Here is a 14948-nt window from a genome sequence, read left to right on the forward strand (position 1 = left end):
CCAGCTATAAGAACACAGTCTAGGCCTGTCAAAGGACTATAACCAGGCTGTTTAGCAAGTCTGCATTGGAGACTAACTTCAACCCATGCTGGGGCATAGTCAGGAGCCTCTGTGAAGAATAGGCAAACAAGTGGCCTTTTTCCTTGAATAATTAATATTAAATTGATTTTTACTTTTTATCACTGTTCAATTACAGTTATCCCCATTTCCCCCCCTGCCCTACCCACCCTCCACCTCCCACATTCAGTCCTCACTCCCACCAGTTGTCCTTGTCCATGGGTTCTTTTCTCATGTTCCTTGACTTGCCCCTCCCCTTCCCCCCACCCAGTTATCCTCCTCCCCGCTCCCCTCTAGTCACTGTCAGTTTGTTCATTATTTCCATGTCTCTGGTTCTATTTTGCTCACTTATTTATTTTGTTGATTAGATTCCACTTATAGGTGAGGTCATATGGGATTTGTCTTTTACCACGTGGCTTATTGCATTTAACATAATACTCTCCAGTTCCATCCATTGATTAAAAAAAAAACAAACTTTTATTAAGAAAATACTCAGCATTAGACACTGTGCTCAGCACCTCACATTTTTTATTAAATTGAAATTTCACACTCTCTGAAGTACATATTTGTGTTTTCTTTTAAATAATGAGAGAAATTAAGCAAGTTATCCAAAGTCAGAGTTAGAAGGTAGTACAGCCTGCTTCAGTCCCTGCACTGACAGTCTGTGCTCTTAACTACAGTATTATGCTATTCAACCACCTAGTGGTAAAAAGAACACTCTTTCCTAAATGTTCCAGTCCACCTTCTGGCATCCTTTACTCCCCACTGGAATTTCCACAGAATTTATGTCATTGTCCTGTGTCCTGAGTCCTCTCATAGGATTTGAGGAATACAACTAAACTATTTTTAGCTCCCGTCTGGTAATATGTGCTTTTTCTAGTATACAGCAAAGAACTGAGCTTTATCTTCAACGCATGTTAACTGTATGACTAGATCTCCGTATTTCTAAATGAAATGTGTTAAGTAAAAATTTTTTTAAACAATAATAAGAGGGCTTATGGGGAAAGGGCCCAGATAGTCATGGGCCTAAATCCTGGTTCCATGTCTTCTTGTGTGTCCCATGGCAAGTTGCTTATCTTCCCTGAGCCTCTATTTCTATATAACATGCACAATGATGCCTCTTACCCTTACACAGTCTTTAACACTCAGACAACACTCAGTGAATATTAGTTTGTTTTCCTTTATATTTCTGGCTGAAGTTTTCAAATCAGTATATTTACTCAGTATTTGTTCAAAATATCAAGTGGGTCCAACATTGGAAGTTGTAGGAATGTGTTATCTATCTTCTGCTTTTGGTGAAGATTGAAAGGCATGTAGACCAGTGATTTTCAACCTTTTTCATCTCATGGCACACATAAACTAATTACAAAATTTCTGCAGCATACCAAAAATATATTTTTGCCAATCTGACAAAAATAGGCATAATTTTGATTTATTCACACAAGATGGCTATTGTGTTGGCTGTTGTCATTTTATTTTAATTGATAATCTAGAAGTCAGTGTGCCTGACTAAATAGTAATGTATTGCATGTTTTAAAAATTCTTGTGGCACACTGGTAGAAGACCACTGATGTAGAAGAAAAAGCAGAAATGGATTCAGCTTCTTCAGATGAACCTCTGGTGCCAGGGCTTGATGGCAGGTCAGCTGTATAATATGTGAAGGAGTTGATTATGGTTTACATATCCTCAAAATAAAACATGTCAACTGCGTTCATTTGAATATAGCAGTTAATTGAGTTTTGGATTTTTTGTTCTCAATATTTACTATATTGGGTGATTTTATATCCAAATTTACCATAAATATTTTGTTTCTTAAATAGCCTCATTCAAATTTGTGCTGCTCCTCACAGTCAGGCTGGGTGGTTAGCATCAAGCCAATGATTTGACAACTATCTTCTCTTAATAACCACAAATATAAAATATCTACATTGTACTAGTCTAGAACCACTGATCAGGCAGATATGATTCAATCATCAGAGTATGACATTTAATTTCTCCTTAACTTGGTGGCTTCTGCCAGGTGAGACATCTGTATCAGGCCCTCCGGCTAGGGCTGAGACACACACAAGGATTCCTGTCATCTTGAATAGAGATTTCACCTGACATCCTGTTCCTTCTTAATATCAATAACTACAAGCTAGCTCAAAGGAAACATGTATCCAAGAAAAGTGATCTTTTTCCTTTCAGGTTCTAAATTATTTCTGAAAATGAATAGTAGTAAAAACTTTGAAATTCACTTTCTGTTTTAAGTATACTTACTGTACAACATTGGTTCTCAAACCTCATCACTCATGATGATTGCCATATTCCTAGGTGCCACCACTCATGGGTTCTGAGTTAACTTGGGTTGAGTTAACTTGGGATGGAGTCCAAGAATCTCAACTCTTCAAAACTTCTTCTTGAGTATTTCTGTACATATATTGCCTATCTTTCATATGGCTATAATATAAACAACCAATATATACAAAGAGCTATTTCTGTTCCTTTACAGCCTCTGACTTATCTCTCATCTTCCACCTTCTTCTCCTCTCCTCCACCCCAATCCCATGTTGTTCTTCATAGAAAGTTGTTTTGTAAATATCTTTATGTTTCTATGGACAATGGTAATTAGCATTGATAACCCTTATGCAGGGCTTCCAGTAAGTTTGATTTGCCCGGGTAGTGAGTTGGAACCCCTGACCAAAGCTGTATTTGCTCTGCTTGCCTCTGTTGGTTAGAGAGGGTTCCATTGAAGACAGCAGAATTGATTATAATAAGTTTAAGTACATAAAAGTTTCATACAGGGTATTAGACATTTCAAAATTACTCAAAGAGCTGGAATAGAAAGCTGACCTCCCAGAGACAAGCTCCCAGAACCTGTCTGCTATGTTCAATCAAGAAAGTTATACCATCTCTGTAGGAAGACAATGATAGGTAACTATTGCTTTTGGAGTTCTTTCTCCGCTGACCTCAGGAAAGCAACAGTGGCTGCTTAACCAGGAAGAACCTAATTCAGGAAACATGCAGTCTCTGGCAGAAAATGGAATGCTTTACACTTTGCTTCTCTCTCCAAGTGACTCACTATTGAAAACCAAAATTTCATGTAAGTTCATATGATTGGTGGAAACTTGGTCTTGCTTAAAACCCTAGTTAAAAGTGTGTCTTGGATATTTTTTTCTCCAAACTTTAACTCTCCAGTGTCTTGCTAACTAGAAGGGAGCTAGAATAGATCTTAGGCCAAATTGTTCTCAGCATCTGCTAATTTCCTTACACATTTCAGAAGTGTCATCATTTATAAGTTAATTTGGGGTCTAGAATTCTGTAAATGCTTTATTTCAGTCATTGTTTCTGTGAGGGAAAAACCCTTTCCAAGATCAAAGAACCTTCTTCTTAATATATATTTTAGATTAAAAATATATTCTTTTATATATTGAAATTGCCTTTTTATATATGTATGTATATGCATATGTATATATAGATGTCTATGTCTATACATGTTCTGTTAACACAAATGATCTTGAAAGAGTAGCACATGTTATCATTATTATTGAAGTTCATAAATGTACAGTTGGAGCTCCTGCCATATTCTGAATTGCCAAAATGATTATAATAGATAACATTTATTGAGCCCTTGCTTTGCACAAGGAATCATGCCATATGTGCTCTTTTTTTGCCATGTGTGTTCTTATATTTAATTCTTACAATTCTGTGAATTAGGTATCATTATTATCATCCCATTTTACCAAAGGGGAAACCAAGACTAAGATAAGTGACTTTCCCAAAATCCATAGCAGGTAAATGGCTATGATCAAACATCAAGGATGCAAATCATCTAACAACATTAATATTAATGTAACTTTAGTGTAGGTATTTTAATCTAATACCATATGCTGTAGTTTCTTCTCTCTCTGTCTTTTTCTACCTCTTTATTTGGTGCATGTGTATGTGTTTGAGTTCACTTTTGGACATGTTGAGTTTGAGGACTTATGGAACATCCTTTTATCTTCTCATCTTTGTTTAGAATAAAATTTAAGATAAAAACTTTATTCATCTACAATTCCAAAGAAATACTAACCCACATTTGTCTAAATGGTAATCAGGAAGGGGAATGTATAGGTTCACAGCTCATCAAAAACTAGAACACTCTTGTGCTACTTCACCATCTGGTATCTGGTGGTCAGACACTCAAGTGCACCATCTGGGCACTAACTAAGCAAAGACCATGTGATTGAGGTGCCTTCTTACTTAGCTGAGAGTTCTGCTATAACTTGGCCATTTGCCAGTTCCAAGGACTGCTAACTAGCTGTCATGTAAAAGTAGAATTCTCCATTTATGCCTAACTCATGCAAATCTTAGCATGCATAATAATTGTGCACATTTCTGTGCCCACCATCCGAGGTTCTGATTCTGTACTACACTGAAACCCATTTTCACTGAGGCCATGTATGACACTTCTAGTTGTTATATGCAATAGTAATATGCGTTTTTGACTACTTGCCTTGTCTAAATTCTGTCCTCCCATGACTTCTAGAAATGTACACTCTCTCCTAGATTTTTTTCTGTTCCTTCTCAGATACCTCCTTAAAAGTTCCTCTTGGCATGTCAGTCTAAAATTTAGATGTTTATCAGGGTTCTGTGTTTGGCCTGTTGGGTTCAATGGGGAGCCCTTGGCAACTCTTAGTAACTGTAAACTCCTAACTTTATCCCTAACAAAGTGGGATCAAGGGCAATGACATTTATTAAATCCAGGTGTAGGGGATTCTCTATCTGTTTCGCTCTTGAATATTACCTTTATACAATCTCTCTCTTTCTCCCGTAAAATTGGGAGTAATTTGGATTTTGAGCCATTATTGCTAGGGAAATACCTTATCCTGAGAACACCCTGATGCTTGGATTAGGCAGTCGTTACTCTAGACTGCCCATCTTGTTTACTTAAGTTTGTCTTTTTTGACATATTTTCCGTGGCACTGGAGTGGTCAGATGCAGAGGACTGAACTTGTGTATTAGTTTAGCCTTCCCAGCTTACTTTAAGTGTTGTATCAATAGATCCATTATATTTACCTCTGGAACTAGAGGGTGGGTGGTCCAGTCTAACTCACCAAGGGGTTTCCAATAGTGGTGAAGCGGTAGAATGCTAAAGCATACACTTGACCTGGTCTTACTATTTCTTGACCTGTATGCATGTATTTCCTGGAGGAATTGTTGGTGAGAGTTTGAGGGTCAAAGACAGAGCTTGGGAATTCTGTGGCAATAAAATGTTTAGGATTCAGGTGTACGAGTATCTCTTTGTAGATTTCCATCATATTCATAACTTACAAGACCTATTTCTCATTGTATATATCCTTCCTTTGCTTCTAAATGGAACTCAGGTACCACATATATGTCAGCATTTCCAATATTCTTGTCTTTAGTCCAGTTGTGTCTACCATATATGTTCTGTCTGGAAAAAGTCCAGCCATTGTTAATATAATGAGAGTAGTTTTCACAACATTGATATTACCTGGTGGCCAAAGATAGTGGACTGGATGTGCTTGTGTAAACAATGACTACTTCACTGTACTAGTCCGTGGGAACAGTGGACATCATGGAGTGAGTGTGTGTACTGTCTGGCCATCACATTCAAAATGAATGAGCAAGTAGAGCAATGAATCTGCATCAAATTTTGCATTAAGCTTGAACTTCCTCTGTGGAAACTATTTGGATGACTCAGAAGGCCTCAGCTGTGGGCAACTGGTGACTGGCAGCTTCATCACAACAATGGGCCCCTCATGCATCATGTCTTATGTGGAGATTTTTGGTGAAACATCAAATCACCCAGGTGACTCAGCCCCCCAACAGCCCGGATTTGGCACCCTGCAACGTCTGGCTTTTCCCAAAACTAAAATCACCTTTGAAAGGGAAGATATTTCAGACCATTGGTGATATTCAGGAAAATATGACAGGGCAGCCGATGGCAATTAGGAGAACTGTGTGAGGTTCCCAGGTGCCTATTCTGAAAGGGACTGAAGTGTCATTGTCCTATGTACAATGTTTCTTGTATCTTCTTCAATAAATGTCTATTTTTCATATTACTTGCATGGATACCTTATGGAGAGACCTCATATGTGATGCACATATAGTCATTTTCCATCAGAAAATTTTTCTGTGGATGTCCCAGAGGGTCTCAAATATGTCCAAAACTAAGCTCGTAATCTTTCCTTCTCTCACCCCCTGAACGTACCCTTCCTTCTCTATCTCAATAATAGCAGGCATGTAAGTCAGAAAGAAAGAGATCACCCTTGACCTGGCCCCCACATTCTTAGCCCCCACATTCAATTTGCTTTTAAGTTATATACAGATAACTTTTAAAAGTTAAAAGTTATCTTGCTTTCTTGAATCTGTCCTCTCCTTTTACTCTCAGTGTCACTGCATTATTTAGGCCTTCATTATTTCTCACGTTTTTAAAAATGAAACTCATTGGGTAACATTGGTTAATAAGATTGACGTGTGTTTTAACAACATCATCTTCAGAGGTTTCCCCACTTGCAATCACCCTCTTACAACCTCCAGGTATACATACAGTGAAGTCATCTGCTTTCCATTTTTCAGAACAATACCCAAAACCCTCATAGAACCTTTTTTGTGATAAGCTCTGTCCTCCCTCTGCCTGTGCTGTTCTCACACTGAAAGCATCTGGTCCCAGAGTCCACACTCCCCACCCACTTTCCAGGGATTGTCAGCCCACTACTCCCTATGCCCCAGGTATCCTTAAGTTGATGATGTTGCTTATGAGCCACATCTTCCTTTCTTCCTTTCTTCTCAGACCATCTGCTTGGGGGGTTATTCCTTTCATATCATCTTTTAGCAACTTTTGGCTTCTGTCTCTCATAGTGCTTGCCTCATCCTATTAAAATTTTCCATCTACTCTTCTTCTATTGAATTATGGACTCCATAAGATTAGAAACTAGGTCTTTTTCACCTTTACACAAGCTCATCCAAGCATACAACCTGATCGATACTTAGAATGCATGGCTTATGTACTTTGAATCAATGAATGACATATTTATACAGAAAGATAAAAGCTTGTGTGCCACCTTTCAGGACATGTAAGATCTAAACAAGATTCTCTCTCACTGAGGGTCATTAGAGTAGTTGTGGGGGGGGGGGAGCCTCACAGAGGAAGACTTTTGAAGATAGCCTTGAAAGTAGACTGAATTTTCCAGAGACAAGAGACAGAAGAACTTTTAAGCTATAGCTATGAAAATAATGTTTGTGGACCTCCAGTAATTCTCTATCGCTGGAATAGGGGGTGGGAGTGTGGCAGGAGGAGGGGATCAATTTTGAGGGAACTTGAAAGGGAGAGTATGTTCCCAAAGTCACATAGTCTATTAGTTTTTCAGTTGAGATTCAATGTTTTTACTTGAGAATGAGCCAGGAAAATTATTGTTAAGAATTAGTAATCAGAGTTAAAGACTGTCTCATCTGTCAGAGTATGTATAATAAATGTCAGTCTTGTGAATCTGTATTTATATTTTATCCAAATGAAAATTGAAGTTATATTTAAAATATCAAGGGAGGAAAATATTCATGACCCTTTAAAAGATCTGTCAGTCCACAAGAAGAGCTCCATTTTGTGAACTGCAGAGTTATAATGAGAAGGTACAGAGTTTGAGAAGAAACATCTAAGTTTTTGAGTTAATTTCAGTGGGGGAAATAGAACCTCAGAACTTTAGAAGACAAGGTTTCAGGGGTGGACTGCCTGTATTCCCCTTGGCTTCCAGCTTCCTGCTTATTGATTTAAACCTGCACTCAGGCGTAGAACACTCCTAACCTCCTCTTCAGTAGCCAGCTCACTTTGTGCTACTATTACTTCCTCTATCTCCTTCCTCTGTGCTGTCAGGGAAACTGCTTCTTTGTCAACAGCTCCTTCACTTCATCTACTATTCCACTCTGCTGATTCAGTGGCTCTTCCTTAGCCCAAACCTGGAGTCCCTAATTCCAGCTATATATCAAGTCACACAAGAGAAGGAAGCCCCTTGTTAGCTCCATGTTGGCTCTTAGGAAGTGGGGAAGTAGATCTTTTTCTTCTTTAGCCACTGCTTCTTCAGTTCACCTTATAAAATACCTGCTATTTTCTTCACAGCCGCTCGACTCAGTATCTGAGAACCTCGATACTATTTCTTAGGAAAGTGTAACCACACAACAAGGATAAGCAGAAACTAGAAATAACAGACCTCTTGTTGTAATACCATTTGTGGTAGAATGATTTTTCATGCACAGATTTGTAATATTGGAACTTAGGTGCCATCTTTCTCTTGTTCTCATTTTCTATCTTAATTGCAGATACAAGAGGACTTAATTGTAGTCAGAAGAGGACTCTTGTGACATGAGCACAGTAAATGTTAGAAAAACATAAAAGACCTTTTTCTAAGGACCTCTATGCCAAGAAATTTCTGAATCCTCATGAGAGAAAGGTGATAAGATACATGTTCTGTCCCCAAAGAGTAGAGAAGGTAAATTTATAACAAATGCTTAAAAATTCTTATATTAGAGTGCACACAAGATTCAGAACTAAAATAATGGGAATTGATTAACTGTTCCATGTGTGGGGAGGGTGGGGGAGAGAGAGAGAGGGAGAACCTTACTTATTAAACATTTTATGAGATGGTTATTAATATCTCTGTTTTACAGATTAGAAAATCGAGACTCAGAGTGATTAAAATTTGAACCAGGTCATCTAGTAAGCGATTAACTTGACATTCACTCCTAAATCTGTCTGACTCCAAAGTCCAAAGTTGTTTTATTTTAACCCATTGTCTTTTGTCTCTGTAGCCCTGTGTTCTAGGATGAGAGAAATAAACAACTGAATAAAACCAGGAAACAGTATTTATTATCATAAACACTCTATTGTAACATAGATGTATTATGCAGCTTAACTTTGAATGATTCTGGGTTTCCTGCAGCATTATTTCTGTGTGACAAAAAACAATTTAACCTTCAACATATACTCCTGATTTATGCTTAGTAACACCTTTTCCTCCTAACTTTGATTGTATATGTATAGTTATGTATTTTGAACATTACAAGTATCTTGGATGAGAGTTATGATTACTGTGTGACATTTGTTGTCCCTGTTACCAACTATCTACATTTAGTTCTACAAATTCAGCATTCCAAAGGTTTTTTTACTCATCAAAGAACTGAATCAACAGTTGTCCTACATGGTGACAAAAGAACCCTTTTGTGATCTGAAAAAGACTGCCTGGATTGGACCTAGATAACTGTGGTAGGGATGAAGTGATAAGTTTTAGACTGTTTCATTTTGTAATCAGGATGATAATAGCACAGATTTCTTTGATCAGACCCTTCCTGTAAATGTCCATCTCTTCTGAGACATAAGACAACTCCATCTCAAAAGTGTGTGTGGAGTATGGCAAACATAGCTAAAAAACTATTGAGTTGAGATTCCCTTGATCACAGACAGGCCTCTGACTCTTCTCTAGAAAACCTTATTGTTACATGGATTTGAACTTTTTTTTGGAACCTGAAGTCCTCCCTGGCATTTGCACCCAACTTTGGCTTTTAACCCAGATTAGACTTTGAAGTTACTGGTTTCTTTTTCTAGGGCTGACCTTAGCCCTTGCAAATAGATGCTCCCAGGCCCAGACCATTTTCTAACAATTTTTGTAGGAAATATGGAACTTGGACTTTACTTATTGCAGTATCTCTAGTCTAGAATATGCCTTGTACATGTTATGCCCACTGTAAGTATGTGTGGAATGAGTTTGGTGCCTTTATACATACAGATTGATCCATCTTTTCCTGAGATGCTTCTCTCCCAGGATGGAAGTCCTGCTCCATCTTGGCCCTATGTCAGTATTATAGTGAAGTCTTATTTTTTTAAGTATTTTTTATTGATTATGCTATTACAGTTTTCCCAATTTCTTCCTTTATCCCCCCCTGTGCTCTGTCCCCCAACCCTCCAGCATTCCCCGCCCCCTTAGTTTGTGTCCATGGGTTGTACATGTACGTTCCTTGAGTCTTCTGTTTCCTCTACCATTTTTTATCTCTCCCTGTTTATTTTATGCCTACTAATTATGCTTCTTTTTCTCTGTACCTTTTCCCCCCATCCCTCTCTTCCAGCTTCCCACTGAAATCCCTCCATGTGATGACCATTTCTCTGATTCTGTTCCTGTTCTTGTTGTTTGCTTAGTTTTTGTTTTCGTTGTTTTTTTTCTTTTAGGTTCATTTGTTGATAGTTGTGAGTTTGTTGTCATTTTACTGTTCATAGATTTTACTGTTCTTAGATTTTAGGTCCCTTTAACACTTCATATAATAATGTGTTGGTGATGATGAACTCCTTTAACTTGACCTTATCTGGGAAGCACTTTATCTGCCCTTCCATCCTAAATGAAAGCTTGCTTTGCTGGGTAGAGTAATCTTGGATGTAGGTCCTTGCCTTTCATGACTTCAAATACTTCTTTCTAGTCCCTTCTTGCCTGAAAGGTTTCTTTTGGAAAATCAGCTGATAGCCTAATGGGAACTCCTTTGTAGGTAACTGTCTCCTTTCCCCTTGCTTCTTTTAGGATTTTCTCTTTATCTTTAATCTTGGGTAACTTAATGATGATGTGCCTGGGTGTGTTCCTGTTTGGGTCCAACTTCTTTAGGACTCTCTGGGCTTCCTGGACTTTCTGGAAGTCTATTTCCTTTGCCACTTTGGGGAAGTTTTCCTTCATTATTTGTTCAAATAAGTTTTCAATTTCTTGCTGTCCTTCTTTCTCCTTCTGGCTCCCCTATAATTGGGATATTGGAACATTTCATGTTGTCCCAGAGGTTTGTAAGAGTCTCTTCACTTTTTTGAATTCTTGTTTCTTCATTTTGTTCTGGATGGATGTTTATTTTTTCCTTTTGTTCCAAATCATTGCTTTGAGTCCTGGTTTCCTCCCTGTTGCTGTTGGTTCCCTGAATATTCTGCTTTATTTCATTTTGGGTATCTTTCATTTGTTCTTTCATTTTTCAACCAAGCTCAATAAGATCTGTGAGCATTTTGATTACAGGGCTTTAAAGTCTCCATCAGATAGGTTGGCTATCTCCTCCTCACTTAGTTCTCTTTCTAAGGCTTTGCTCTGTTCTTTCAGTTGGGCCCTATTTCTTTGTCTTCGCTTACCTGATAAGTTGAAAGGGGGTGGGGCCTTAGGTATTCACCCTGGCAGTGCTGCAATGCTGCCTGTGGGTAAGAAGCCAGAGAGGGAACAGTGCAGCTCGCCTGCTTGTCTCTAGCGCACTTTTCAACGAACTCTCCTGTGAGACTGGGAATTTCTCCCACTGTAGCAACCTCCGTAGTCCACAGCTACATCTGAGTCCCTTTATCCCCTTAAGTCAGCCCCTCCCACGAAGCCTGAGGAGCTCCGCAGCCAGCCCTGCCACCATGGTCTGCCACCTCACCATGATTTTTCTGAGTCAGCCCACGCAGTCCTCCACCTTACCAGTCTGGTTGTTCTGGTTGATTTTTTCTTTAATTCCTTAGTTGTCAGAGTTCAATGCAGTTTGATTTTCTTGCGCTTTTGATTGTTTATTGATTTTAGATTGGTTGTTATCATCCTTTTGGTAGTGTGAGGAAGTGAAGAGTTTCTACCTATGCCTCCATCTTGTGCAGGACTCAGTGAAGCCTTATTTTTAAAGATCCCACACCCCAGTTTCGTTGAGATATAATTGATATATACTATTGTATAAGTTTAACGTGTATGACATAATGATTCAATACATATATATATTGTGAAATAACACAATATGATTAGTTAATATCTATAACTCACATAGCTGCAATTCTTTTCCTTGTGATGAGAACTTTTGGTATTTCTCTTTTAGCAAGTTTCAAATATACAGTACAGTATCATGAACTTCAGTCACCATGCTGTGCACTACATCCGCAGGATTTACTCGTCTTATTGCTGGCAGTTTGTAACTTTTGCCTCTCTTGCACCCATTTCATCTACCCCCCGCACCCTGCCTCCAGCAAAAAGATATCTGATCTCTGTTTTTATGGTTTTGTTATTTTTTTAATTCCACAAATAAGTGAAATCATACAGTATTTATTTTTCTGTTTGACTTATTTCACTTAGTATAATGCCTTCAAGGTCCATCTATTTTGTTGCAAATGCCAGGATTTCCTTTTTGTTTATGTTTTGTTTTTTGTTTATATGTTCAAGGTCTGTCCATAAAGTATCCAGCCATGTACTATGAAAAATAGAGTCATTTATTGAAGAAGATATAAAATACAGGAAACATTACTCATAGGACAATGACACTTCAGTCCTCTTCAAAATAGGCACCTGGGAACCTCACACAGTTCTCCTAATTGCCATCAGCTGCCCTGTCATATTTTCCTGAATATCACCAATGGTCTGAAATATCTTCCCTTTCAAAGGTGATTTTAGTTTTGGGAAAAGCCAGACGTTGCAGGGTGCCAAATCCGGGCTGTTGGGGGGCTGAGTCACCTGGGTGATTTGATGTTTCACCAAAAATCTCCACATAAGACATGATGCATGAGGGGGCCCATTGTTGTGATGAAGCTGCCAGTCACCAGTTGCCCACAGCTGAGGCCTTCTGAGTCATCCAAATAGTTTCCACAGAGGAAGTTCAAGCTTAATGCAAAATTTGATGCAGATTCATTGCTCTACTTGCTCATTCATTTTGAATGTGATGGCCAGACAGTACACACACTCACTCCATGGTGTCCACTGTCCCCATGGACTAGTACAGTGAAGTAGTCATTGTTTACACAAGCACATCCAGTCCACTATCTTTGGCTGCCAGGTAACATTGATGTTGTACAAACCATTCTCGTTATATTAACAATGGCTGGACTCTTTCCAGACAGACCTTGTGTGTATACATATTTACATATATTATAGTTATATATAATATATAGTTGTATATAATGAAATTCCACATAAAGTGAAATCATACAGTATTTACTTTTCATTTCACTTAATTTTCATATATATTTATTTATATGTAATTAAATCTTGTGTTTATATATAATGAAATCTTCCATATAAATATACATGATATCTTCTTTATCTATTCATTATTGGATGGATATTTAAGTTGTTTTCATGTCTTGACTATTATAAGAAATGCTTCAGTGAAAATGGGGATTCAATATTTCTTTGGGACATTGATTTTGTTACCTTCAGATATACACTCAAAACAGAATTGCTGAATCATATGATAGTTATATTTTAAATATTTTGAGGAACCTCCATTATATTTTTCACAGTGGCTGCACCAATCTGCATTCCCACCTGTGGTGGAGGAGGGTTCCCTTTATTCCACATCCTGGCAAACACTTGTTTGTTTGTTGATTTATTGATGATGGAATATGATGATGGAAAAGAATATGGAATTGCCCTAATGATTCCTTTCTTCTGACTTTTTTTGCCTTTCTATGCCAGAGTAAGAAGAAAAAGAATAAGTTATAGAGCTGTTTCCAAATATACTATGTGAAATCATATTCATTCATTCATTCAAAAAATATGTAATGAGTATTAGCTCTATGTTGGTCACACAAATTTGTGAAAATGATTTATTTTTTCTGTATCTTCAAATAAAAAAAGATTTAGAATCTCCCATTAAGAATATTAAACAATAATGACTAGTTTATAAGTTCCCTTCACATTTAAAGATAATTGCATTCCTAAATGCTACTAATGTTACCCTTAGTAATCTGCACATTTTTAAGTCTGGATACAAACTTCATTATAAAGTAAGTTTTCTTCAACTAACTAAAAACATGCTAGGAGTATCTTCAAAAAATCATGAGGGGGAGGGAGGGAGGAAAATGGGGAAAGAGAGGGGTGGAGAGAGAGAAACAGAAACAGACTCAGAAGGGTTCTATCACATATCATAAAACAACTACTATATTATAAATATTATAAAATTGGCTAAAGGAATAATTGTGTGTGCCTTACACATTTTTTTAGCCCCTGATGAAGGTACTTAGTAACTTTCCCTCTGAGTTCCTGTACTGACATTTTAAAATAAAATGAGAAATCAAAAGTTTCTGTATTTTTAAAAATCTACTTAGTACTTAATATTAAGCATTGAAAGATCATCTCTCCATTTTTTAAATAAAATAAACTTTCTATAAATGATATAATTCATATACAGGAACTGACCTCTTGGCAGAAAGACAAGTCTACACTGATATGGGCTAACTCAGCACAGGGTTTTTGAGCACATTAAAGCTTGCTTGAAATGAACTGTCATGTAAACCAATGTTTATGTGAAGTCTATTGTTACTGTGTATGTCAAGTCACCTGCCCTTTCAGCCAGGAAAATTATAACTTTTAGCAGGTTGCTTTGTGCATAATTAAGCAATCAGAACTTTTCTTTGAAAATTAGAAGAGCTAAAGAACTGAATCTCGCTTGACTAGAAGCTTGTTTATGCAACAAATCTAAAGCAAAATGTAGTAACTCAAGAGATTTAAAGTGTTTTAAACAGTTGTGGAGATCTTCAAATATTTCATTTCACATCTGAGGAATGTGATGTGTGATTTTCTATATATCTTCTACTATTGCCTAGATATACACACACTTTTAAAGTTGTATTCTTTTGGCAGGGTTATGAACTAGCCAGTGGGGGTTCTACCACTTGCCACCAAACAGGCAAAACTCTAGGGACAGAGTTTTGTGAAAAGGAAAAATAATCTTTTATTTGATGACCATACAATTTGAAATAAAGGCAGGTTTCTGCCTCAAAGACCATTCCTTCTAAAATATCCAAAGAAAAATAACCCTTCCACCCTCTGCCAATCCAAACCAGTCCTAGGCTGCACCTGGAATTTCTTTTCCCATTTAAAAGTACTGTCTTTGGGAAAACACAGGTGGCTGCAGCATGCTTCTGGTCATGGTGTGTTCCTGGAGTCCTT

The 14948-nt window shown here is 37.6% G+C and overlaps 1 protein-coding gene across 8 annotated transcripts in view; it reads left to right on the forward strand.

Annotated features, from left to right (window-relative positions):
* The window catches only part of SUGCT (succinyl-CoA:glutarate-CoA transferase), a 1028943-nt gene that overhangs the window by 662844 nt on the left and 351151 nt on the right, over positions 1-14948 (forward strand). The gene's annotated exons all lie outside the window — the stretch shown is intronic.

The sequence above is a fragment of the Desmodus rotundus genome, chromosome 6, assembly GCF_022682495.2.
Source record: "Desmodus rotundus isolate HL8 chromosome 6, HLdesRot8A.1, whole genome shotgun sequence".
Lineage (NCBI taxonomy): Eukaryota > Metazoa > Chordata > Mammalia > Chiroptera > Phyllostomidae > Desmodus > Desmodus rotundus.